Here is a 26,836-nt window from a genome sequence, read left to right as displayed (position 1 = left end):
AATTTAGAGAAACAAAAATCTGTCAGGGTTCTTAAATGGCCAACTTAGCTTCCTCCTGAATTGACTATTCATAGCTCACCATCCCTTCAATTAAAAAACCCAATTCACCTGAACAAATTGGAAACTATTTCATGTTATTTATTTATAGTCTGCTTTAGATCTTTTGAAGTCTATTTTAATGTACATTTCATAAATATTATAGCATTATTAATATGTTTTGATATTTTGTTATTACAGTTTTCTATAACCATCATAATATGTGGCTAAGAATAATAGATTTTTTCATCCATGTCTCATGTCTCTCTTTCAATTCCATGTGATTTGAGCAATATTGAAAATAAGAGAACCATCATATCACCTAACAATACTGAAATACCCATTTAAAAATATCTACAGGGGCGCCTGGGTGGCTCAGTGGGTTAAGCTGCTGCCTTCCCCTTAAGTCATGATCTGAGGGTCCTGGGATCGAGTCCCGCATTGGGCTCTCTGCTTGACAGGGAGCCTGCTTCCCTCTCTCCCTGTCTGCCTCTCTGCCTACTTGTGATCTCCGTTTGTCAAATAAATAAATAAAATCTTTTAAAAACAAACCAAAAATATCTATGTTAGCTCAGTAGCAATAAACCAATTAAATATAGGTTCAAAATGGTAATTTCTTCAAAAGTTTCTTAGCATTGCACTTTAAAGATAATATGATGGTTTTGTTTACTATTGCCTGTATGGTGTGAAGTTGAATGTTAAATGTTGGATTGAAGTTGAGCTTGATCAGTGACGCCTGAGTGGCTCAAGTAGGTTAAGCGCTGCCTTTGGCTCAGGTCATGATCCTAGTGTCCTGGGATCAAGTCCCACATTTATGTTCTTTGCTCAGTGGGAAGCCTACTTCTTCCTCTACCTCTGCCTGCTGCTCCCCTGCTTGTGCTCTCTCTCTATCTCTGACAAATGAATAAATAAAATCTTTAAGAAAATTTAAAAATAAAAAAGAAATTGAGCTTGATCAAACAGCATGTGTATGAAAATGTAAAGGAGTTTGCCTTACAAAAGGAATGTTGGTAATCATATTATGGTCTAAAGCAGTGAAAGGCATCTTATCTGGCACATAGCTGAATTATTTACTTGTAAGTGATAAGTGCTGGTGGTCAAATGAGCAGTCTTACGGTTTGTCAATAACTTAGTCTTGCATCATATAAAATTCATATGTATAGGTAACATCTAGGACAGTTTCTTTTTTGAAAAATATTTTTCTGTTAATTTTCTGTTGTCAGTAGAGGAAGAAAAAAACCCCAACTTTTGCTTGCCAGTGAAAAGCCTGAGGTTTTGTTTCTCAGTATAAAACTGTCTGTGTGTCTGAAGTGGGCGAATTTTGCTGAAGAAATCCGTTTTTAATCAGGAAGGTGCAGACTGGCTCCTTGAAACAACAGAAAAGTGAAAGTAAAAAAGAATTGAATTTTTTCAATTGATTCAATTGATTCAATTCAAATGAGCAACACATTTACATAGGATTTTATCCACAAGTCAGACTAAATCATGATCAGTTCTACTATTTAAATGGGACAATAGTTTCTTGCAAACTGGGAAATTACTCAGGGAAGGATAAATAGAATGGAGGTTCCTCCCACCTGACCCTCTGCCAGTTTTCATGTTTATTCTTACTTCTTTATACTTGCACAGTCTAACACATTTATTCTTCCCACAGGAGTTACTCTGATATGCATTAGATATTAATATGCACATTTGAATGAGGAGTCGGGTTTCAAGTCACAATAAAAACCACTTGTAAAGAATTTTCTCCTGAATTCAAATCTTTAAAACAGCCACAACAGATTAAATTATTTTTTTAAGGAAGGTAAGTTGTGCTATATTACTTCTTTTTAAATGTTCAAAATTTACTTTATTAGTTATTTTATGGTATGTCCTTAATGAATACATTCATATCAGACCAAGGGGAATGAAACCCATCACTGAGAAGGCTCTCTAATGAGCCATATAGAACTGAAATAACTACATATGCATTCCACAAATGGACCATTAATTGGAAAAAGAACCAAAGTGTGAAGATATAATCCTATAGGATGGAATTTAAATGGTAATATGTTTTCAGGTTTTAGAACTTTCGATTCACTTGTGTGGAGGAAAAGGTGAATGTGAAACAAAGTTTGCTTTTCCTTCTATCTAAGGTGAGCATTTCCATTAAACCATGATGCTAAACCTAACTCTGAAAAAGAAATAATTTAATAATTTTGAGAATTTTGTTAATTTAACAAGAACAGTTGTCTCGACCTAATTTACTTTTTCTTTTTCTGGTTATTAAGTAGCATGTTCTATCATACTTGTGGCTCTACTCCTGCATTGCCAGTGCTGCCAGGTTGCTTAAGAGGTAACAGACTGACCGTGGGAGGAATAAGGACATTTTGGTACTGCTGTGCCTCTTGAACGAACCTGATGAGAACCAGGACTTTCTGTGGATGAACAGGTAATTTATCCCCAACAGGTCCAAGGGACAGGGCAAAGCTGGGAGGGGCATTAAATCAGGACACACCGTGACTAGCCACCAGCAGCTTCCAGTGGCTCTGGAAAGAGTAGCCTGGGCTGGTGAACAACCACTGTCCTCAGCCAGTCTACCCTATCGTGAGTCCACACTGCCATCCCTGTTGCTTTTGCACCCACTGGGGCTTTTGTTCCTAGTCCCCAGTTCATTTGCCTTGCTCAGTGCAGCCCTCAACAAACAGATGACCCACTTAGCTGGGACCACCACTGGTCCTTTTGTAACACATTTCAGACAAACATGACTTCTCTCTGCCTTGTGAAAACAAAAATGATAGAAACAAAAACAAAAACACTGGATGCATCTGTGAGGGAAAAGGGGAGCTATTAATATTTACAGTGGGATCCTAGGCATAAACCTGCTCTGTCCTGGGCACAGTGAGATATATGGTTATATCAGGGTTTGCCAATGCTCTTTGTTTTATAGATGCATTATTATATAGTATGTAGTATATACAAAGAGATTTATTATAAGAAATTGACTGGCAAATCCAACATCTGTAAAGCCCGGTCCCAATTCATGTCCAAAGTCTGGAAGCTGCCATAAAACCAGGATAACTGAGGTCCCAATTTGAAGGTCATCAGGCAGAATTCTCTCTTATGCTGGGAGGGCCAGTCTTTTTAAGGTTCTATCTAAATAACTGATTGGATGAGTTAAACTGCTTTATTAGTCTACCAATCTAAATGTTAATCTTCTCTAAAACCATCCTCACAGAAACATCCAGAAAAATGTAAGAACAAATATCTGGGCACTCCAAGGTTCAGTCAAGCTGACACATAAAATTAATTGGAGTGGCCATCCAACTGATTTCAAAGCAGCAGATAATTTGCTGTCTCGTGTTGAGCCTCTGTCCACAGTGATTCACACCATAGTTTCTTTTACATTTACTCCAATGAATCCAGTCTCTCCTTATTCTATACTTGCTCTTGGTTTGTGTCAGAACTTCTCTGGATCCAGCCCAATTATGTTTATTGATTTCTCTTCTAAGTATTTAATTTTTTTTCCAAAGATAGATTTATTTGTTTTTTTTTTGTTTGTTTGTTTATGTATAAGAGAGCGCACACAAAAGCACACAAGGGGGGGTGGGTAGCAAAGGGAGAAGCAGACTCCCCACTGAGTGGAGAGTCCGATGCAGAACTCGATCCCAGGACCCTGGAATCATGACCTGAGTTGAAAGCAGACATTTAACCGACTGAGCTACCCAGGCACCCATCTAGGTATTTGATTTTATCATGTCATTTTAAAACAGTGACTTACAAACTAGACTCTGTGGAGGGATAGTGTGTGGGCGTAGGTAAATGGAAGACTGAAGGAAACAGGTGGGTTGTCAGGCACCACCTTTGCTTCAACTATGGTAGCTCTGTTTTTTATTCTTTTATTTGTTTTTTCTTCCCAGTAAGCTTTTATCTGAGGACAAATTAGTTGGCTCAAATGTATTTGAAAATCACTACATGTTTTCCTTAATGAGTCTATGATTTTGCCTCAGATGATCCATGACACTGCTGAAATTGTATGTAATAATTTCTTTGTAAAGTTGTATTTTTCTGAAGAGAGCCACACAACTTTCTCATTTATTTAAAAAGATCGATAACTCACAAGAAATTAATCACCATTGGTTAAATATTATGCATGACATCTTGTGTTTTCAAAAGAAGATAGGATTTAAAAATTATCTACAAGAACTTTGAGAATATTGATATTTAATAAATCATGTCCGATATTTCTATTGGATCACAAATAAATGATACCAAAATGAAGCAAGGATTCACTTGCAACTGAAAATAAAAGAGAGGAAAAAAAAAGCCTTTCCAATCCACACTTAGGTGTAGACATTACTGCCTTCTTGGTGGCATGGCATATTTGATACATGGAGACTTAAATATCTTCCTTCTCAATAATCTCTGAAACTTAGGTAAGTAGAAAATTCATTGAGTCAGGTCAAGTTTAAATAGAAAAATTATCAGTCTTCTATTGTTGCAGAGCAAACATTCCCAGCACTTAGTGTCATAAAATAATAGCATTTATTATTTATTATTTTTTATGATTTCTTTGGTTGACTGGGTGGTTCATTACTCCACGTAGTGTCAGCTGCTTTAAGCTGGGAGATTGGCCAGGCTACCCTGGCTCTCCATGTGGTATCTTATCCTTCAGAGAATGGATTTCCATATTTCCATATGTTCCAAGAAGATAAATCCTAGTGTACAAATGCTTGTCAACCCTCTGTTCACATTGTGCATGTTGATAAATGGCCAAGGTCTCATGTCCAAGCCCAGAATCAATATGGGAGAGAACTATACAAGGCTTGAAAACCGGAAACATGATTCATTGAGAGCCAACACTGTAATGTCTAACACAGTAAGGAACTTGAAAAGTTGTTTGTACCCATCAGGCCAGTAGCTCCTGGTCAGAAATTAAATTTATTTTTAGAAATTAAAAAATTATGTCATTTTGAACACCCCAAATTTAGGAGATGCCTCCATACATATGATAAAAAAAACTCATACCTTAAAAACCCTTACTATTGAAATAGGAAGAACAAAAGTGAAATAATTAAGTGCCCTATTCAAAATATTTTTTTAAGTCCACACACAAAAAAATTAAGGAGAACGTACACATAAATGATAAGGCAAAGGAAGAATTTAGTAATTTGAAAAGCACCACAAAAATGATAGATTAATACCAAAAATTACTTCCTTGAAAAGTCTAATGAAATTAACAAAGCTCTCATAAATAAAAGTTACATGCAACAGAGAAAACATAGACATAAAGAATGCCATTTGAATTGATAGTTAATTCAAAGCTTACTAGTACACTTACCCTGTTCTGAAATCCATTACCAAATGCTATAAAGAAATATAAATTTGAAGTTAAAATATTTGAAAGGATGATGCAAACTTATCATTGTTTGTAGATAAATGTGATTTGTTATCCAAATAACTCGAAATAACTCAAAAGTATTAAGATCAACAAACAACTGAATATTTATAAAATGCATATAAAAATAAAGACTATATTAATAGCACTTATTTCTTGCATATGGGGTTATGGGTGATTTTATTTCTTTTTTTAGTGATTTTCTGTATTTTTCAAAATATTTTAGTCACTGTTTTACTTTTGTAATCAGAAGAAAGCTGTTCAAAATTACTAAATATTTTAGATAAAGGTGATAAAAACAACAGCTATCCTTTTGCTTGCATGCTCTTATGTGAGCACATGTTTATTATGCACATGTGTTCATGCACACACTCACAGCTCCCAGGGTACAGATGTCTTTGTTTTGTAGCATCAGTCCTTTTAGTATTAACTGTGAATTAATAGGCTTCCAGAGCTACAGCATCTGTGACACATGTGAAATATTTGGACAATTCTTAGCGTGTATCCCCAACCACATGAGGCATGGAAAACATTTGAGACTACTTGGTGAAGAGAGATTTTGTCTGCTATGGACACATCTGTTATCTGAGGGATTTCCTTCAGACCCAGATATGACCGTTCTCAAGTACTCAGAATTCTGTTGGTTTAGAAGATACTTATTTTTCACACTGTACCATTGGTTACTCCTTGAGGAGTTCACTGTCAGCAATTGTTGTAAGATTTACTATTTCTTGTAAGTCAAGAAGAAGACATTGCTATGTCTGTCTAAAACTTATTCTTTCTCCCACCCTATTCTTTTGTTCCCCCTTTCCTTTGTCCTTCCCACTCTCTGTCTTTATATTTAGTTCTTTTCTTCCTTTTTCCCTCCCTCCCTCTCTATCCCTTCTCTGCTCAGTATGCCAGATGTTAACTCTTGGTGTTGGCTAATGACAAAGCAAACCTCTTAACATGCCTTCAACGAGCTAAGAGATACTTGAGGGAATACTTGTACATAAAATAAAATTTGCCATTAAAATGCTTTGTGTTTTCAGAAATTTTATGAAATAATACTTTGCAAGGATTAAATGGAATAATTCTCACAGGGTTTTAGTAAGAAAGATTATGAAAATTTCAAATATTTGGAAAGAATACTTCAATAGAAGCCAGGCAACTTACCTTACTCTATGACAAACCTATTACTATGGAGCAAAATCTCTGGGTATAATGATCAATTTGCAAACCATATCCTAGCAAATTGGAATCTCTTTTCACCAATATCCTTCCACAGACTGAATGTTTCTGTTGCCCTAAAATGGGTTATTTGAAACCTAATCCCCAATGTGATGGTATTAGGAGGTGGTGGGGCAGGTGATAAGGTCATGAGGGTGTAGTCCTTATGAATGCATTAGTTCCCTTATATAACAGATTCCAGAGAGATTTTTCACCTCCTCCCCCATGTGAAGGTACCATGAAAAGGCAGCCATTTTTGAGGAAGTGGACCCTCACTAGACACCAGATCTATCAGTGCCTTCATCTTGGATTTCCCAGACTCCAGCGCTGTCAGGAATAAATTTCTTTTGTTTATAAGCCACCTGTCCATAGTTTTTTGTTACAACAGCTCAAACAGACCAAGATATATCCCCTGAAAGTGTTTTCTGGCATATCCTGACCCAGAAAAAATACTTCTTCTTTCCATTCGCTCTTAGGTATGTATAGGAGCATCTCTTTGCCCCAATTCCCAACACCTGCAAATTGCTTTTTCATTTTTACTATGTTTTCAAATGTCATCCTTCACAGAACATCCAGTTTTCCTAGGGGGGTGAGAAAAGGAGTCTTGAACTTTGCCTTCTTTTTCTCTGCTCCCCGTCATTAATCTCTTTTACCTTCTTTTGATTTCTTAAAGATTCTGTGTGTGAATATATCAGTTTGAGAGTTGGGATGAAAAAGGTGAAACAGGATTTTAATTTGTGTATGGGAATTTCCCCCTAGAGATTAAAAAAAATAGTCAAGGCCATCCTACTGTTCAAAGTTCAGATAGTACATATACTCATGAATTAAAGATAACATAGTATTGGTAGACAGGATTCAGAGAGAAGAATGTTCTGATTTATTAAACTTGTCTTTCTAAGTAAGATAAAGTAGTTGAGCTAATAGACAATATGTGTTTCTTCTTCCCGAGTTTCAGAAGGAAATAATTCCGCTTTAAGAGTCCTGGGAGAGAGAGAACTATAAAAACACGTTCTGCTCTGATGGGAAGACACGGGGAGAGGGACTATATAATTTTGTACGTTGACTGAAGTTAATTCAAGTAGTGTTAATTGTTCCTCTGCCTCCAGTCAAGGTGATGCCCTGAGACTCAACACAACCACACTCAGTTGAGTGCTGGACTATGTTTCAGCAGAAACAATGATCTTTGATTTAGCTTTGTACTACATCCATCCCAGCATACCTTGGGGCTGGGGGCAGAAAAGTAGAGAAGAGGACAGGTGCTGGTATCGCTTCTGTTACATTTGGTCAGTGCTTTCTATAAATTAACTTTTGCTATTAAATGGTGCTTTACTTAATTATGCAGATGGACCAGGGAGAGTTGACTTAGGATATAGAACAATGTTAATAGATTAAATTTTTATATGATTTTTATATGATTCCTTTTTTGACCTTCTAAGTCTTCCTTCATTCTCGTTCACCTAAGCACCCATGACATCCAGAAAAAGATTTCAGGTTCTGAAATTCAAAAAGAGGGTGCTTGCATCTATACTTTGCCTTGCAAGCCAGGCTGTTGTTTGGTGAATTGGTTAAAGTTTATATCCATTCAGGCATGAAAGAAATAGTGTTTGGAAAGCTAAATCAGTGAGTTTTATTTTTATTTTTTTTAAAGCTTTTGTTTATTTGTTTGACAGAGAGAGATAGTGAGAGAGGGACCACAGCAGGGGGAGTGGGAGAGAGAGAAGCAGGCTTCCTGTTGAGCAGGAAGCCTGACATGGGGCTTGATCCCAGGACCCTGGGATCATGACCTGAGCTGAAGGCAGACGCTTAACGACTGAACCACTCAAGCACCACCCAAGATCACTGAGTTTTAGATAGTGGAAATTTTGGTAGGTAGAAGAAGAAGGAGAAAAGGGAAACTCCCTTTCCCAGTCTTGAATGCTTGTAGCAAGGAGAAGGAGACAAAGTAGCATGTGCAATGGTCAAATACAGGGACCTCTATTTCTATTCTTCAGCCTAGAGTGGTAGTATGCCATATAAATAAGGATATCACCAAGTACAGAGGGACAAGTCTTATCCATGCCCTTGTTTGCAACTCTGGGGCAAAGCTAGATTTGGCCCATGTCACATCACTGAAAACATGCTTCGGAGAGACCCAAAAGCACTAGTCTAGCAACATGACTCTTCAGTCATGGCCGTGGGATGTATTTATTGTCTTTCCAGGAAGGAGTAGGATCAAAGACCTTAGAACTATCTTTAGGACCAGCAGGATATAAGATGAGACCTTCTGGACCTGAACTCTGAACAGAAACAGGGTCCAAGCAAGGAAGAATGGACCAAAAGTTTACCAGGGACCAACTTTTGTATTGAAGACTAGAGGAGCCCAACAGTAGGCTGGTAAGGAATCTACATTCCAAAATTGTGGATTGTTCTGCTCTGCCTTTTAGTCCAGAACATGTAAACAATACAACTGTCTTGTCATAGATAGAGAAACAGCTAGAGAAAAGTTATTTGCAAGACTGACTTTTTTTTTTTTCAAAGTTTTATTTATTTATTTTGACAGAGAGAGCACAAGCAGGTGGAGATGGAGGGCAGGCCTCCCACAGAGCAGGGAGCTCCATGAGGGGATCGATCCCAGAACACTGAGATCATGACCTGAACCACAGGTGGTTGCTTAAATGACTGAGCCACCCAGGCATCCCAACATTGACCGTTTTTATCTAAAAGAATGAATATATCCTGAAGGACTCTTTTTTGGCATCAGACTAAATTTTAGGTTAGATTGGGTATTTACTTACATAAACAATGTGGGTCATAGTAGGAAGAATAGTTTAGTTATAGACAGAATAGCAAATTAAGCCTATAACAAAGTTAACACACAAACTTTTAGTTCTTTAGGTTATAGTATAAATAAAATTTGACAACTGTTCTTTAGATGTAGATTATTGAAGTTAGCCCACAGATGACATTCTGCAAGATTATCTATGTTTCCTTTTGATTTTTTTAAAAAATTGAATTCTGATTAAAGTGAAGACAGTTCAGTTACTTGAACTGTCTTCTCATTTTATCCATCTTTTCTTCACACCTCAACCTCTCTCCCTCAACTCCCCACCCCTTGCAGCTCCTCCTTCTAATGTTTTCAGTACTAAATTATGGGAAACCAGACTTTCAACATCAGAGCTTGGCTTGACAAAATTTCACTTAAAGAATGTCGTCTACTGTGAACCTACTATGTTCGTATCTTTTATAATTATTAAAACTTCCATGCAGGTGTTCACATCAGCATTTCTAATCTGGAGTTCATCTTTAAAAAATATTTTTTAAGACAAGTGATGAGAAATTCTATTGCCTACTCCTGTGAGTTATAAAGACTCTCCGACTTAACAATTTCTAGCATTAAGAAAGGTTTGTCATACAGAAAATCTGCATCTGGATTTTGCTTCTCTTTATTTGGTGCCTAACTCTGTGTGGTTCTCTGCTTTTCTTGTCTTTCTAGGTAATAATTTTTGTTCTCAGATCCACTGAACTTAGATGTATATGCTGCTAAATAGGCATTTTTTTCTGGAGACGATCCATATTTTTATGAGATTTTTAAAGAGAAATGAGATTGAATAAATTTGAGAATTCTTGTTCTATCTTTATATGTCAGCCTTATTCTGTCTCATCAACTCCTCATTTTCTCCTTTTTCTTCTTGTGTCTTTCTCTTTCCATAATATGGGTAGAAAATATATGAACATAGAAAAACTTTGCTTTCCTTTTTTTTTTAAACTTTGCTTTCTGATGATAGCATGAAGAAGAATGAAAGATTTTTTTATTTTTTTTTTAAGATTTTATTTATTTATTTGACAGAGAGAGATCACAAGTAGGCAGAGAGGCAAGGCAGAGAGAGAGGAGGAAGCAGGCTCCCCGCTGAGCAGAGAGCCCGATGCGGGACTCGATCCCAGGACCCTGAGATCATGACCTGAGCCGAAGGCAGCGGCTTAACCCACTGAGCCACCCAGGCGCCCCAAGAATGAAAAATTTTATATATCTTTTAAAAATAAAATTTTGTTCTGTGTTCCTTGTCTTATTATTTAACTCTAGGTCATTAGGTATTTTAAATTTTTTTTTAAATTTTGTAGCTTGAACTCACATGGGGCTTGAACTCATGACCCTGAGATCAGGACCTGAGCTGAGATCAAGAGTTGGGCACTTAAAAAAAATAAATAAATTAAAAAAAAAAAAAAAGAGTTGGATGCTTAACCAACTGAGCCACCCAGGCTGTACTTAGATAGAAAATGTATATATCCTGAAATCCTACCATCCAGAATGAATCCCAAGTGAATCTTACAGAAAAAAAAAAATTCTCTAAGGTATCTTTTGTATTAACACACAATTTAAAATAAATGGGGTCATAATATAATTTGTATCTTGTAATCTACTTGTTTTTCCCACTGAATAATATATTGTGGTCATTTTTTCCATGAAACATATCCAAACTATCCTTTCTAACATATATGTAGACTGAATTTATATTCATATATCGTGATTTTATCCATATTCTATTAAAATGTACTCTAGTTTTTCCTAATTTTTCACTATTGCATATAATATTTTCATGTGTGGCTTTTGTATATATACTTATATTTTTATTTTAATTTTTAAAATTAGGATGTATTTCAGATATATAAAAATACATAAAGGAAAATGTAGTGGACACACATATATCTACTGCCAAGCTAAAGACTTAGGACAATACCATCGAATTAGGTCCCCTATTTGTACTGACATCTTTTTATAGTTCCATAATTGACTACTTTAGGTAAATTCCTAGAGACTAGATTTCTGGATCAAAAGTGAAATCATTGCTTTGGATACATTTTATTTATTTGTACTCATTTATTCAGTAGGCATCTAGTAAGTGTTGCATGCTGGGGACTATGCTCAGGGCAGGGATAGAGAGATAAAAGACAGTTCTTATCTTCAAGGAGAAAATAATCTTGAGTCAAATAATAATGACAAATATAAGACAGTATGGAAAATGATGAAATAGAAGTAAGGATAGGATACAACAGAAGTATAGAGAAGTTGAATCTAACTGGATGGTCATAACTGGTCTGAAAAAGGAAGTGATTTGATTATAAATTAGTTAAGAAGTGAAAGTGAACATGGAAAACCTTTTAAGTGGGAGAGCATCATTTGCAAAGGCCAAGAATGATAGAGTGGGCCCCATTGAGAAATTATCCCTACTTTGGTATGGCTAGAATATGGAGTTCTAAGAGAGAACAATGAGGGAAGAGGGCATAAAAGAAGGGAGAATTCGAGTGTTAAAAACAGAGGGAAGCGTTGTTAGTACTACGAATAGCATGAATTGAAAATTGTTTTTTAATAAAGTAGTAATTAAACTGTTTGAAAAGAGAAAAGGAAAAGACTGAGGATACTAGAAAACCACTAAATTATGTGATGGATTTTAGTATGTTTGTATTCTGTTTTGCATCACTTCTTAAATTTTAAATATTTCCTTTTTAAAGTCAGCATAATAAATATTTATTCCTCTGGCTCACATCTAGGATGCAGCTTGCAAAGAGAAGTCTGTGGCACTCCCTTTCATATCCCATCCCTTCTGGCTCTGTCCGTGAGGAGGTAAGACAAGGTGATGTGCGTCTTTCTGACTGGAGGTTCTCTGTGTTCATATTGTTTATACAGAGACCAGATTGTGATGATGTGAGGGTTGAGACTAGTGAAATTATTAGGTCTCTTTTCACTAAAGATAGCGCATCTGTAAACATTCCAAAGGAGTAAATCGGCATGCAATAGCAATGTATTCATTTTAGAGACAATCCACTTTCCTGTTTTGTTTAAAGGAATCTTAAAATTATTTGTTCCATTTCTTTGAAAAAGATGGATGGTACTTTGATAGGAATTGCATTAAATGTAAAGGAATCATGGTTCCTATGGTGTGTTCTGTATGAAATGCATTGCATTTCAGGATAATGCTGTTGACCACCAGGGAAGACAGAACAATTGAGACTGTGTGCCAAATAATCTCCCGTAATTGTAGACTTGTGCTCTCTTCATTTGACCTTTGATCGCCCAGAAGTTATGGGCTGGGGTACACTGGAACACTGTGCAACGCCCTGGGTCTTCCAAGTCTTGGCATCTGCTTGGGGCTTAATGACCCACATCACTCCTGGCAGTGGTGCTTTGGATTTACAGCAGCGGTGCTGGTTCATGTGGGTAATGGAAACGGTTTTCAACCTCTGTGGTAGTAAATGGTCTTAAATGAACTTTGTTCGAAGAACTTTTCCTTAGAAAACCACTCACACTGCTTCTCCCCTTGTATGGAACTCGTTCTTCGCTGCAAAAAATGGTCATTGCTGGTTAGAGAGATAAAATTAAAGAACGATCATACAAGACTGGCCTGTAACATGAAAGCTGAAGAAAAGAGGTCTTTAAAAAATCACTTTCTATCTTTGCTGCGTAGTTTTGTTGTTTCCTCTCTTTTTATGCTTGATACTCACTTTTTGAGATTTATATTATCCAAGTAATTAGCTTTAGCAATTATTAAACTGCCTAATAGACTAAATAGTGTTATTTTTATGTTTTGACTTTTAGGAATTTAGAATTCTAATGAGGGATTTCAGTTCTAATTTATTTGCAAAATAAGTAAACTGCTCAACTTTTACATTTTAAAGACTATTTAAGGAATGAAATATTGCAATAAACATGAAAATTCACTTTTATGTTTTTTGAATTCCTTTGTTAAATACAAGTATGTATGCATACGTATATGTGTATTTGTACTTAACACAGGCTATGGTGGTGACATGCATGCCTGAAATGTTACAGAAAGAATCAGGAGTTAGGGGGAAACATTTGAATCTATGAGAGATTTCACTTTGTGGAAAACCTTAGATGAAACTAAGCAAAGTATGAATTCATTGACAATGATAAAGTTAGAACTAAAGTTGCTCTAAAAGGATCATTTTAAAGATCTATGAACATTGCTGGAATATTATTCAGGCATGTTTTAAGAGCTGATTCTGATTACCTTCTTTATGTGGAAAATATTTAGATTTCTGTACACTCGAACCCTCTCTTTTAAGATCTATTAAAAATTAACATCAATTGGAAAATTTATTCTAATTATTGAGTGCCTCTCATAATCAAAGTGCCCTGATAGATATTCTAAGTAATACTTATTCTAATATATGTCGAGTATTTTCTGTTGTGAGTCACTGGAAAGTTTCTCTTTCTCAATCTCTTCTGTTTATTAGGAAAGCAGGCCAATCTGCCTGTGGTAAACTGGGATGATTGATGGAGAAAGAAATAAAACTAAAGCCAGGGGGAGCCTGTATGGCACAGTCAGCTGGGCATCCGACTCTTGGTTTGGACTTCTCATGATCTCACAGATGGTGATCTCCTGGGTCTTGCAATCAAGACCACCTTGGGCTCCATGCTTGGCGGGGGCTTTGCTTGGGTATCCTCTCCCTCTGCCCCCCTCCTGCTAGCGTGTGTTCGAGCTCTTTTTCTCTCCCTCAAATACATAAATGAATCTTTAATTAAAAACAACAACAACAACAACAACAACAACCAAAAACAACAGCCCTGAAGCCAGGGAGACTGCTTTGGAGGTTATTTAATGGCCAAAGAATAGACAACAAAGGAACTAGATTAAGGTGGTAGCAAGGGGAATAAAAATAAAGAGTGGACTGAGGAACATGTTTTTAAAGTTGACTAAGTGAGTGTATGTGAGATAAGCAAAAGAAAGAGAGAAATGAAAGAAGATTCAAGAATTAGTGTTCTTTTTTTTTTTTTAAGATTTTGTTTATTTATTTGACAGACAGAGATCACAAGTAGGCAGAGAGGCAGGGAGAGTGGAGGGAGCAGGCTGAGCAGACTTCTTTTTTTTTTTTTTTTAATTTATTGGACAGAGAGAGATCACAAGCAGGCAGAGAGGCAGGCAGAGAGAGGAGGAAGCAGGCTCCCTGCTGAGCAGAGAGCCCGATGCAGGGCTCTATCCCAGGACCCTGAGATCATGACCTGAGCTGAAGGCAGATGCTTAATGACTGAGCCACCCAGGCGCCCCTCAAGAATTAGTGTTATTAAGTGGACAGTGAAACTGCTGAAATAATAAAACCAGAGGGGCAGGTGGTCAGTAGAGAAAGAGCAAGTCTTTGATTCTCAAAAAATATGCAGATAATGGTATAAACCTTCAGCTGATGGCATTGATTGCCATTTGGGGCTATATGGAAGAAAGGGTAGAATGATGCAATGGCCAGGGGATCATCTGATTGGATGGAGGAAGATACAAGACAGGAAAAAGGGAGGTTTCTTCCCATGTTCTTGTTGCTGAGATTGATATAAATAAATGAATTTTGAGTTAAATATTCCATATTTAAAAGCTACTATATCATAAGTCTCCTTACATTTTGGTAAATATCGAGGAACTAAGTGAGGTTTTCAAGGTTTAGTACTTTATACACACATAAATGTACATATACAAATAGTTACATGGATTGGGCATGAGTGATGAAATTTTCATCTTAGTTTTCTGTGAGTTATTTTGGATCCTACTTATGTCCCAGGGCAAGTGTGATACATTTGCAGGTGTGAGGTGAAGGTTTAATCCTACATAGGAGGCAAAGTCTGTGCCCATCCCATAGTTTAAATTGAGCACATCCCCTTTCTGAGCTCCTTACCTAGTAAAAGTGGATTTATAAGAAAAAAATGCAATTCTATAAAGCTTCTTTTATTATTTTTTTTTTCTTGAGAGTGGAACAAATGGAATTGTGTAAGTAGGGACTAAGTTCTTAGAAAGATTGGGAAGACTTGGAGAGAAAGGGATAGGGATATGGAATTATATTAATTTCTTCAAAGGTTGGGGGGAGACTTACTCAAGACCTCATACTCAGTGCCATCTCAACTGAGTTCAGTTTGGTCAGTCTCATCCAGACTCACCGCCTAGAGCCCCGTCCTCATTCTGGTAGTGCTCTTACTGGGATCACTGTATCCCATTGGTCCCCAGCCAATGCAAAGACCAAATTGCCCTAATCTCCTCTTTAATAACATCTAATGCTAATGATATCTGCAAGATAACAGTTGAAAAAGGAAATGGAAAGGGGGGCAAAATGAAGAAGAGAGATATTCCATTATGTGGGAGGGTGAGATTTCAAAATGGAAACCTAGCAAGAAAGAGCAATATATCCAGAAGTCCTTGCAACAAGCACCAAAAAAAAAAAAAATAAATAAAAAAATCTGTTACTGGATAAAAGGCTATTTAAGTGCCATCCTGTCTCTTAGGGAAAATACTATTACCTTAATAGGTGATTAGTACATGGATTAGTGTACTGCCAGAAGGGGAATTCAGGAATAGCAACCAAGTAGAAAGACAGACTTAAGAAATGGAGGCATACAAAATAAAATGATGCTTCAGAACAAGAAAGCAATTCAGTTATCAGAACTGAGATGCTGAATTAAGGTTATTTTAGAACAAGGATCATGATGCTGACTCCCAGAGACTGAAGCTAGAGCTAGTTAATGACTCTTTTTTTTTTTTTAAAGATTTTATTTATTTATTTGAGAGAGAGAGACAGTGAGAGAGAGCATGAGCGAGGAGAAGGTCAGAGGGAGAAGCAGACTCCGCATGGAGCTGGGAGCCTGATGTGGGACTCGATCCCGGGACTGCAGGATCACGCCCTGAGCCGAAGGCAGTCGTCCAACCAACTGAGCCACCCAGGCGTCCCTAGTTAATGACTCTTTCTCAGCAGAGGTTTTGGTTTTTGATATGGGAATGAGAAGGGGTATGGAAGCTGAGGACCAGTCTGTATTATAAAATTCCCTTTTACCTTTTGGAAATTTTGAAGAAACAGACAATTACAGACCCACTATCTCTGTCGTGCAGAAAATTTTACAGAAAATATTGGAAGTATGAGAATGAGTTAATAAAGCTTGAATGGATGGAAATTCTAGTCAAGGTTGAGGAGGCTTCAGCTCAATTTCTGTTGGCAACCATATATATGGGAATACTGTAACCCCAGAACTCCCATTTCAATTTTCCTTCTTTGCGAGGACAACACCCTTCAAAAATAACAAAGTCATTTGAGTCATGGAGATTTGTAGCTGAGTTTTTATTTTCTTTCTCACTCTGTTCCCCTCATTAAGTCCAGCATGACAGAATGATGGCTGAAGACTAGAAATCCTGTCACCAGCAAACAGCACAACCTGGAGGTTTGTGCTGTTCTGATAATTGTGCCCTCCATGGCTGGTGAGAATTGGAGGAGTCAACTCTTGGGTCATATCATAGGAATTTCATTTAATCCCTTCCCAAAATATGACATCTCCTGTTCTTCTGTAGCCACACTACCAGTTACAGACTGGAGAGACACTAGCATGGGAATTCTCAGAAATAATATCAAAAATTATCTCAATGACCTATTTCCTTTTAGAAGAAGCTAATTTTCAGAAGCTAATTCAGAGTAATTTTCAGAAAGGTTCTTGGTGACTGTGAACTTCACCCACTGTCAAAATGGGCTACTTCCATCACATATTCTTCTTGATTTTTAGAGAGTATTTGGAGCCTGGCTACCAAGGGTTATTCCTGGTCAAGCACAGGTTAAGTTCTATACGGCTTAAAATGAAGGAAATCTTGTGGAAACCAAAGTTGATTAGAATTATGCAGGTTCTTTGCATGAGCTTTGACATTAGGATGAGAACAGTTTGATGGAACTGGTCTGAGGCATTTGGTAAAGAATGTGGGTCCTATGAATAGAAAAAGAAACCGAGGAATAGTGGCCTTTCTTCTTCCAGTATTATATGTCTAAGCCAGGAAAAAAGAAGAAGAAAAAAAACTTCTTTATACTGATGAAACTTACTCTCTTATATTACATCTTTATATTGGTGTTGTATCTACCAAGTCAAATGGTAAGGACTTTGAAAATGAAGGAAGAGTATTAGTAACCAAACAGAATAATTTTAAGGAGGCTCCATGTCCAACATGGAGCTCAGCATGAGTCTTGAGCTCACAACCCTGAGATAAAGACCTGAGCTGAGATCAATAGTCAGACACCTAACCAACTGAGCCACCCAGGTGCCCCAAACAGAATAATCATTAAAATTTATTTTTAACTTTGCATGCAGAAAAAATTATTCTTTCAGTTTATAATTCTTTGAGTTTTGACCAAATCAGAGTCAAGATACATAATATTTCCCTCCAAAAACTCCCTCATTCTGCCCTTTTGTAGTCAAACCCTCTGCTTACCCTTAACCCAGGCAATCACTGATCTGTTTTTAGCTTTCTATATAAATAGGCACAGAGAGGGTGTGACCTTCTTGACTCTGTCTTCTTTCACTTAGCATAATATATTTGAGATTCATCCATATTGTTGAGTTTATCAATAGCTTTTTCTTTTCTACTCTTGAGCAGTGTTCCACTGCATGGATGTACCATAGTTTGTTTATTCACTAGTTGGAGGACATTTGGTTAGTGTGGTAGACAAGATTTGGGTTCCCCTGAGCTTTGCCCCCTGGTATTAAGCTCATGAATACATTACATGGCAAAAGGGAATATTTGTAGATGGAATTAGTGTTATAGGTTGCAGGTGGAGTTAAGATTGCTAATTAGCTGACTTTAAAACAGGAAGACTTTCCTTGTGAGTCCAATGTAATCACAAGTTCTTAAGTGTAAATGAGGAAGGCAGAAGTCAGTCAAATAGATATGACGTGAGAAGAATTTGACTTGCTGTTGTTGGCTTTGCAGATAGAGGAAGGGAGATGTGAGCTAACCTTAAAAAGTAATAATAGCTCTCAGCTAATAACCAACCAAAAACAGGAACCTTACTCCTACAATTGCAATGCATTGAATTCTTCCAACAACTTAAATGAACAAGGAAACAGATCTTACCCTAGAATCCTCAGAAAAGAACTTAACTTTATCAACACCTTGATTTTAGTGAGATTCTGAGATGCTAAACAGAAACTAAGTGGAATCTGATGGACATCTGACCTATGGAAATTGTGAGATAACTCGGGAAAACATTCGGGTTCTGGATAAAGATAGCCACTCACCTGGCTCTGGAGAGAACTGGCTAACATCTGCTGCCTCACTGTCTTTGAGGGCCACAGGTTGACTTCCCTTCCTGAGATTTTGGTGTTCCTTTATTACGACAAACTGCAGAGAGCAAGAGGGAGGGAGAGAGAGGACATAACTATAATTCATCAATTATCTCAACATACATGAAACCAAAGTTTTTTACTTCATTATGTTCATCATATGGAAGGTAAAAGCTGAAAGAAAGGCCTTGTCAAATTTCTCTCTCTTACTAATGAAAGATTTAGTTTTCAATTAGGAGCCTTATGTCAATTAAGGCAAAAAGGCACTACCAATACTTTACTGAAGAATCTATTCCAATTCTGGAATCCCAGCTTTTGGGTCATGGATCCCAAGAATCCCACTGTTTTACTTTAAGCAATCCTAGAATCCCTAAGTGTTCTGAGCATTGCACAGAGACCAGACAAATAAGATCTCATGTATGTGTATGCTCCAACTTTTCAAATATGTGTGCATATTTAGTTAATTAAATTCATTTAAACACCCCCAAAAAAAGAAATTGTGAGATAATAAGTTTGTGTTGCTTAATTAGCTACTTTTGTGGTAGTTTGTTATGACAATAACAGAAAAGTAATAGGTAGTTTCCAGTTTGGGACAATTATGAAAAAAAGCTGTTATAAAACTTAAATATGGAGCCTGAGTGTTCATTTATCTTGGGAAAATACCTAGAAGTGTCACAATCAATTCTAATTTCTGTGGTAGTAATGTTCTATAAAGTCATCTTGAACACCGAATTAGCAAGTAATAAGACATTGCTCCTAGGGGAAATGCAGAGTTATGTTCCCGTGAGCCTCTGGCCACAATGACAGTTTTGTCAACTGATCAATACATAACCTTATTATATGTGTGTTTTCTGTTTAAAAACACCTTATTGAATATATATTGTTGATTCATTAACCTTGAACTCACAACCAACAGCATTGTAACTCATGGCTGAATGAAACTGATCTAACATATGTATTTTCTCCATAAGGCACATCATAGCTTTCTTGTGTTTGAAAATACTAAATGCATTTAAGCATTACACACTTGGATACCATTTTATTTTTATTTTATTTATTTATTTTTTATTTTAAAAAATATTTTATTTATTTATTTGACAGAGAGAGAGAGCACAATTAAGCAGAACAGCAGGCAGAGGGAGAGAGAGAGGCAGGCTCTCTGCAAAGCAGGGAGCCTGATGTGGGGCTCGATGCCAGGTCCCTAGAATCATGACCTGAGCCAAAGGCAGCTGCTTAACCAACTGAGCCACCCAGGCACCCCGTTTGATACCATTTTAAACAACAGAATTACCAACAAATAGCACAAAAATGCAAAAACAAAAACAAAAACTAACCCACCAAAAAAACCAAAAAAATGTACAACTAAATAAACCAAGAAAAAAGATATTTACTTACAATATGAGAATAAAAACAAGAATCCATAGCACTGCCTTGTTCATTCTCAGCCAGGCACACGAATGTTGGCCTAGACTAGTTTTTCATTGTTCTTCACATGCCATTAAGGGGCTGCATATGTCCCACAAGTATTGATTGGGGGGGTGGTGGCCCTGGATGGCTCAGTCAGTTACAGGTCGCCTTCAGCTCATCTCTTAGGGTCCTGGGATGGAGCCCTGCATCAGGCTCCCTGTTCAGCTGGGAGCCTGCTTCTCCCTCTTCCTCTCCCCTTGCTTCTGCTCTGTCTCTATCTCTCTCTGTCAAATACATAAATAAAATCTTTTAAAAATGAGAAGAAAATTATAAAAGAAAGTATTGGTTTGAGGTTATACATAAATTTCAGCAAGTGGCAAACTCACAAATACAGATGTGAATAATTAGGATTGATTATATTATGAGAGCATGTGGTGAGTGTATGTTACCTTTATAAGAAAATGCCAAACTATTTTCTAAAGTTACTGTACCATTTTATATTCTCACTAGGAGTATATGGGAATTGCAGTTGCCCACTCCTTCCCAGTGATTAATATTATCAGCTTTTCTGACTTCAGCTATTTTAATAGGTTTGTATTGGTATGTATATGTAGTGGTATCTCGAGGTTGTAATTTGCATTGCCCTAATAACTAATGATTCTGAGCATCTTTTCATCTACTTATTTGGCATCCCTATATTTTCTTTGGTGAAGATATTTCTGCTCAAATATTTCACTCATTTGTTTAAAATTGGGTTGTTTAAGCCCAGTTGGCTCAGTTGGTAAAGCATGCGACTTTTGATCTTGCGTGTATGGGTTCGAGCCCTATATTGGGTGTATAGATTACATAAAAAATAAAGAAAAGCCTTGGGATGCCTGGGTGGCTAAGTCATTAAGCATCTGCCTTTGGCTTGGGTCATGATCCCAGGGTCATGGGATCGAGCCCCACATTGGGCTCCCTGTTTGGTGGGAGGCCTGCCTTCTCCCACTCCCTCTGCCTGTGTTCCCTTTCTCGCTGCATCTCTCTCTCTGTCAAATAAATAATTAAAAAAAAAGAGAAGTCTTTTAAAAATTGGGTTATTTGATTTCTTATTATTGAGTTTTTAGAGTTCTTCCTATATTCTGGATATAAATCCATTGTGAATATGTGACTTGCAGATGTTTCCTCCTAGTATATGGCTTGTCTCTTCACTCTCTTAAGGTTATTTTGGGGCCGCCTGGGTGGCTCAGTCCATTAAGCATCTGCCTTCTGTGCAGGTCATGATCCCAGGGTCATGATCCCAGGCTTGTGGAACCGAGTCCTACGATGAATCCCTCATCAAGTCCCACATGAGTCTGGTATCAGGCTTTTGAGCAGGGAGCCTGCTTCTCCCTCTGCCTCTGCCTTTCTCTCTCTGTCATGAATTAAAAAAAAAAAAAACAATTTAAGAAAAAAGTGTATCTTTGGCAGAGCAAATGTTTTAGATTTTAACAAATTTAATTTATTATTTTTTTCTTTATGGGTCATGCTTTTGGTGTTGGATCTAAAATCTTTTTATCTAACATAAAATGATGCAGATTTTCTAGAAATTTTATAGTTTTACATTTTACATGTAGGTCTATGATCCATTTTGAATTAATTTTTATGAAGGGTATATGATATAAGTGTCCAATTAGATAGATAAGTGTCCAATAGTTTCAGAGCCATATGTTGAAAGTCTGTCATTACTTTATAGAATTGCCCTTACATCTTTGTAAAATATAAGTTAGCCATTTATGTGTTGATCTACTTCTGGACTTTATTCTATTCCATTGATCTGTATGTTACTACTTTTCTAATACTACACTGTTTAGTTAGGGTAGCTTTATATTAAACCTTGGAATTAGATATTGAGATATTTATTGTTTTTCTTCAAAATTGTTTTGGCAATTCTAATTATTTTATATTTACATTATAAATTTTAGAATTAGGGCCACCTGGATGGCTCAGTTGGTTAAGCATCTGACTCTTGGTTTCAGCTCAGGTTATGATCTCAGGGTCGTGAGGTCGAGCCCCACGTCAGGCTCCATGCTCAGCACAGAGTCTGCTTGAGGTTCTCTCTCTCCCTCTCCCTCCACCCTCTCTTTGTCCCTTCCATTGCTCATGGTAAATAAATAAATATCTTTAAAAAATTTAGATTTAGCTTGTTGACAAAAAAATCATGTTGGGACTTTTTACTGGGATTGCATTGAATTTATTATCTATTTGGAATATTTTAATGTGTTTATAATATAAAGTTTTAACCCATGAACACATTTATATTTTTAAAAAAATTTTGTGTACAGTTGACATCCAATATTACATTAATTTCAGGTATACTTACCATATACATCAACATGGATGGAACTAGAGGGTAAATTATGCTGAGGGAAATAATTATCATGTGGTTTCACTCATATGTGGAATATAAGAAACAATGCAGAGGATCATAGGGGGAGAAAGAGAGAACTGAATGGGAAGTCACCAAAGAGGGAGAAAAACCACGAGAGACCCTTAACTGTAGGAAAAAATACTGAGGGTTGCTGGAGGGGAGGAGGGGTGGGGGGAATGGACATTAAGGAGGGCACATGATGTGATGAGCACTGGGTTTTATACGCAACTGATGAATTACATAATGATTCAACTTCTCTGTGCATTATAATGCGCTCACCATGAGTGTAGCACTGTCATCTTACAGCACTATTATAGTATCACTGACTATAACTATGCTGTGTTTTTATTCCCAGGACTTATTCATTCCATAACTGGAAGTTTGTATCTCCCACTCTCCTTTACCCATTTTACCCTCAACCCCTTCCTTCTGGGAGCCATCAGTTTATTTTCTATACTTGTAGGTCTGATTCTGCGTTTTGCTTGTTTGCTTATTCGTCTTGTTTTTTAGATCCCACAGATGAGTGAAATCATATATTTGTCTTTCTTGGTCTGACTTATTTCACTTACCATAATACCCTCTAGGTTAATCCATATTGTCGAAAACTGCATGCTCTCATCCTATCTTATAGCTGTATAATAATCCATTTTGAGTGTGTGTACACATCACATTTCCCTTCTGCATTTGTCCACTGATGGACACTTAAGTTGCTTCCACATCTTGACTATTATAAATAATGCTGCGATAAACATAGGGGTGCATATATCTTTTTGAATTAGTGTTTTCATTTTCTTTGGGTAAATACTCAGTAGTGGAATTATTGGATCATATGGTATTTCTGTTTTTAATTTTCTGAGGAACCTCCATATTTTTTCCACAGTGGCTGTACCAATTTACACTCCCACCAAGAGTGCATGAACATTTTTTCCCACATCCTTGCCAACAGTTTTTATTTCTTGTCTTTTTTATTTTAGGCATTCGGAATGTGTGGGGTAATATCTCATTGTGATTTTGATTTACATTTCCCTGATTATTTGTCATGTTTAGCATCTTTATGTGTGTCTCTAGCCATCTGCATGTCTTCCGTGGAAAAATGTTTGGATCCTCTGCCCATTTTTTAATCAGGTTGTTTGTTTTTTTGATGTTGAGTTGTATAAAGTTCTTTATATATTTTAGATAATAAACTCTTACCAGATATATCATTTGCGAGTGTATTCTTCTATTTACTTAGCTTATACTTTTGTTGATGGTTTCCTTTATTGTGCAAAAGCTTTTTATTTTGGTGTAGTTCCAATAGTTAATTTGTGCTTTTGTTTCCCTTGACTTAGGAGACATATCTAGAAAAATGTTGCTATGGCTGATGTCAGAGAAATAACTGCCTGTGTTCTCTTCTAGGATTTTTATTATTTCAGGTTTCACATTTAGGTCTTTAATCTATTTTGAGTTTATTCTTGTGTGTGGTGTTGGAAAGTGGTCTACTTTCATTCTTTTGCATGTAGCTGTCCAGTTTTGCCAGCACCATTTATTGAAGAGACTGTATTTCCTTATTGTATATTCTTGCCTCCTTTGTTGTGGGTTAATTGACCATATAAGAGTGGTCTCTTCTGTGTTCCAGTGATTTATGAGTCCATTTTTGTGCCAGTACCATACTTTTTTTAGTTACTACTACAGCTTTGTAGTATATCTTGAAATTTGGAATTGTGATACCTCCAGCCTTGTTCTTTCTCTTAATTAATTTAGGTTCACTTTGATATCTTTTATCAGTGTTTCATGCTTTCAGCATGCATATCCTGCACATATTTTATGAAATTTATAAGTACATATTTCATTATTTAAGGCTATTATAAATAATATTGCTTTTTAAACTTTAATTTCTAATTGTTAATTGCTAGCATATTGAAAAATAATTGAATTTTATATATTAACCCTCTAATTGGTGATTTGGTAACTCTGATAATTCTAGGAGTTCTCTACTTATACCTTTTTTAGATTCTATAAGGACTTTCTAAGTAGATAATAATGTTTATAAACAGTGATAGTTTTTTTGTTCTTCCATTCTAATCTATGTCTATTTCTTTTCCTTCCTTATTGATATGATGTTGAATAGGAGCAAGTGGACACTCTTCCTTTTCCCTGGGTTGGGGGAAAACATTCAGTCTTTTACCATTAATTATGTTATTTGCTGTACGTGTTTTTAGAAAATTGCTATTTATTAGGTTTTTTACTATCAGTGAATGTAGAATTTTATAAAATGCTTTCTCTGCATTGTTTGAAAAGATCTTATGGTTTTTCTCTTTTAGCTTGTTTATATGATGAATTATATTGATTGGTTTTTGAATGTTGAACCAGCCTTGCATTTCCAGGATACAACCACTTGGTTCTAACATAATTTTTCTGTATTTCTGTATTTAATTTGTTGTATTTTGTTGAAATTTTTTGTGTCTATGTTCATGAGGGATATTGGTCTGTAGTTTTCTTTTAATGTCTTTGCTTTTTTTAGTATTGATGTAGTGGTGGTTTCACAAAATGAGATGGAAAGTAATCAATTTTTATATTCTTGGGAAGATATTGTATATGATTGGTACTATTTCTTCCTTAAATGTTTAGAAGACCTGACCATTGAAACCATCTGAGCCTGGATTTATCTTTGTTAAAATATCAGAATAATGTTTAAAACATATAATTGAACACCTATTATGTATCTGAAATATTCATTTCTTTTTCAGACATTTTCTCAATTTCTGTAATATATTTTTTTTTACCTCTACAATAAGTTTTGACTTAAGTTAACATGAAATACTTGATTCAAACTGGACACAACTCTGTTGTATTCTTGATATTTTGTTGAGGATACTGAAAACTTCTGGTAGAAAAGTTAGATTTATAGTTAAAGATTAGATACACTTGTGACATTAGATTAAGTCATTGGACACCTTTGAGCCCAAGTTTTCTTAAGTAAATGGATATAATGCATTATAAAATGTTACATCAGATAAAGTGTCCTGAATTTATAACTAATTTATGAAAGACCTAATTGTTTAGGTCTAAACAATTGTTTAATTGTTTAGGTCTAAACAAACAATAAAACAATCTAATTGTTTTATTGAAATATAAACATTTTTCATCAAATTAAAGAAACATCAAAGGTTTAAGTTATATAACTATGAGAGGAAGCACCTAGTTGTTCATCAAAAATAGTGTTTGCTTTCTGGGTACATAGTAAGATTTTATTTCTCAGCCTCCCTTGGAGGCATTTGTGGCTTTGTGACTGAATTTGAGCCTGTGTAATGTGAGAGGAAGTATTGCATGATATTTCCGTTCCCGGTTCCTAAGGACCTCTTATGCGCATTTCTTGTTTTATTCCCCTTCAGGCTAGCGGGCATGGAGACAATCAGTGGTGACCTTGAAGATTACAAAACTGCTCTGAGCCTGGGTTTCTGAATTATTACATGGATGAGGGTACCCTACCAATACATTTGCCTTTCAGTAATGGTGTATGAAAAACAAAATAATCTCAATTATTTTGATCATTTGGGGATACATTTGTTAATAATAGCTAGTACATAAATTTGATACGATGAGAGTTCTCCTTTAATAGTACTTTTAATGTTCTTATTAGGAAAAATCAGTGTTCACATTTGAGCAATTCCAAGTGGAAGTATCCTATTTCAGAGAGGACACAATTTATGAATAAAAACGCTATGAATCCAAGGTAAAAAAGAAAAATAATTTTTAAGAGTTGTTAATCAGGTGAAAAATTCAACGGGAGGATATTTGTGATTGTGTTTGGTTGTTTAAGGATAAACTTGGTAATCCAAGTAATGGTCCAGAATAGGTCATTTCAAACAGCAGTGAAATTAGTTTATGTAGCTAAACACTTTACTCATAGTAAAGAGTGTCAGACTTTACACAGACACATAGTAACTTTGTCAGACACAGTGTATAAGCAATGTTGATAGAGGAATTACTAAGTGACTACCTGAGAAGCTAAAGGATTTATATGTACTTAAAAGCAATAGGAGCTATCAGGTATTTATATGGCTCACTAATATTTCCATAATTCTACTTTAATGCTGAAAAATATTTGCACACATTTAAACGGAGTTCAACAGTACTTAAGAAATAACCAATAATTAAAATGCAAAGAGATAACAGATTCATGTGCTTTCTGTGTGCTAGAAGATTGTTTAGATTTCAAGGTTTATTTTGTTCTGCCAACAGTGTTATTAATCATCGTTCCTCATTTCCTTTCACTGCTGGGATTTGACAAGGATTTTATTTCACCTTGAAAAACTGCACATAGTGGAGAGTTTCTTCACTTTATTCCTGCAGTCTTAACATACCCTACTGA

General features: G+C 36.1%; 1 long non-coding RNA gene across 2 annotated transcripts; it reads left to right on the top strand.

Moving 5' to 3' along the window:
* The first annotated feature begins 1,820 nt into the window (after positions 1–1,820).
* On the top strand, positions 1,821–26,836 carry LOC122905568. 2 transcript variants are annotated; one of them, XR_006384359.1, is made up of 6 exons: positions 1,821–1,840; positions 2,096–2,171; positions 2,310–2,467; positions 12,149–12,221; positions 25,857–25,944; positions 26,707–26,836. It is a non-coding gene; the product is annotated as an uncharacterized LOC122905568 (long non-coding RNA). The 2 variants fall into 2 exon arrangements; XR_006384360.1 differs by lacking the exon at positions 26,707–26,836 and adding an exon at positions 26,105–26,154.

Source organism: Neovison vison, chromosome 4, assembly GCF_020171115.1.
Source record: "Neovison vison isolate M4711 chromosome 4, ASM_NN_V1, whole genome shotgun sequence".
Lineage (NCBI taxonomy): Eukaryota > Metazoa > Chordata > Mammalia > Carnivora > Mustelidae > Neogale > Neogale vison.
Note: the sequence above shows the minus strand (reverse complement) of the source record. Positions and strands in the feature narration are given on the sequence as shown.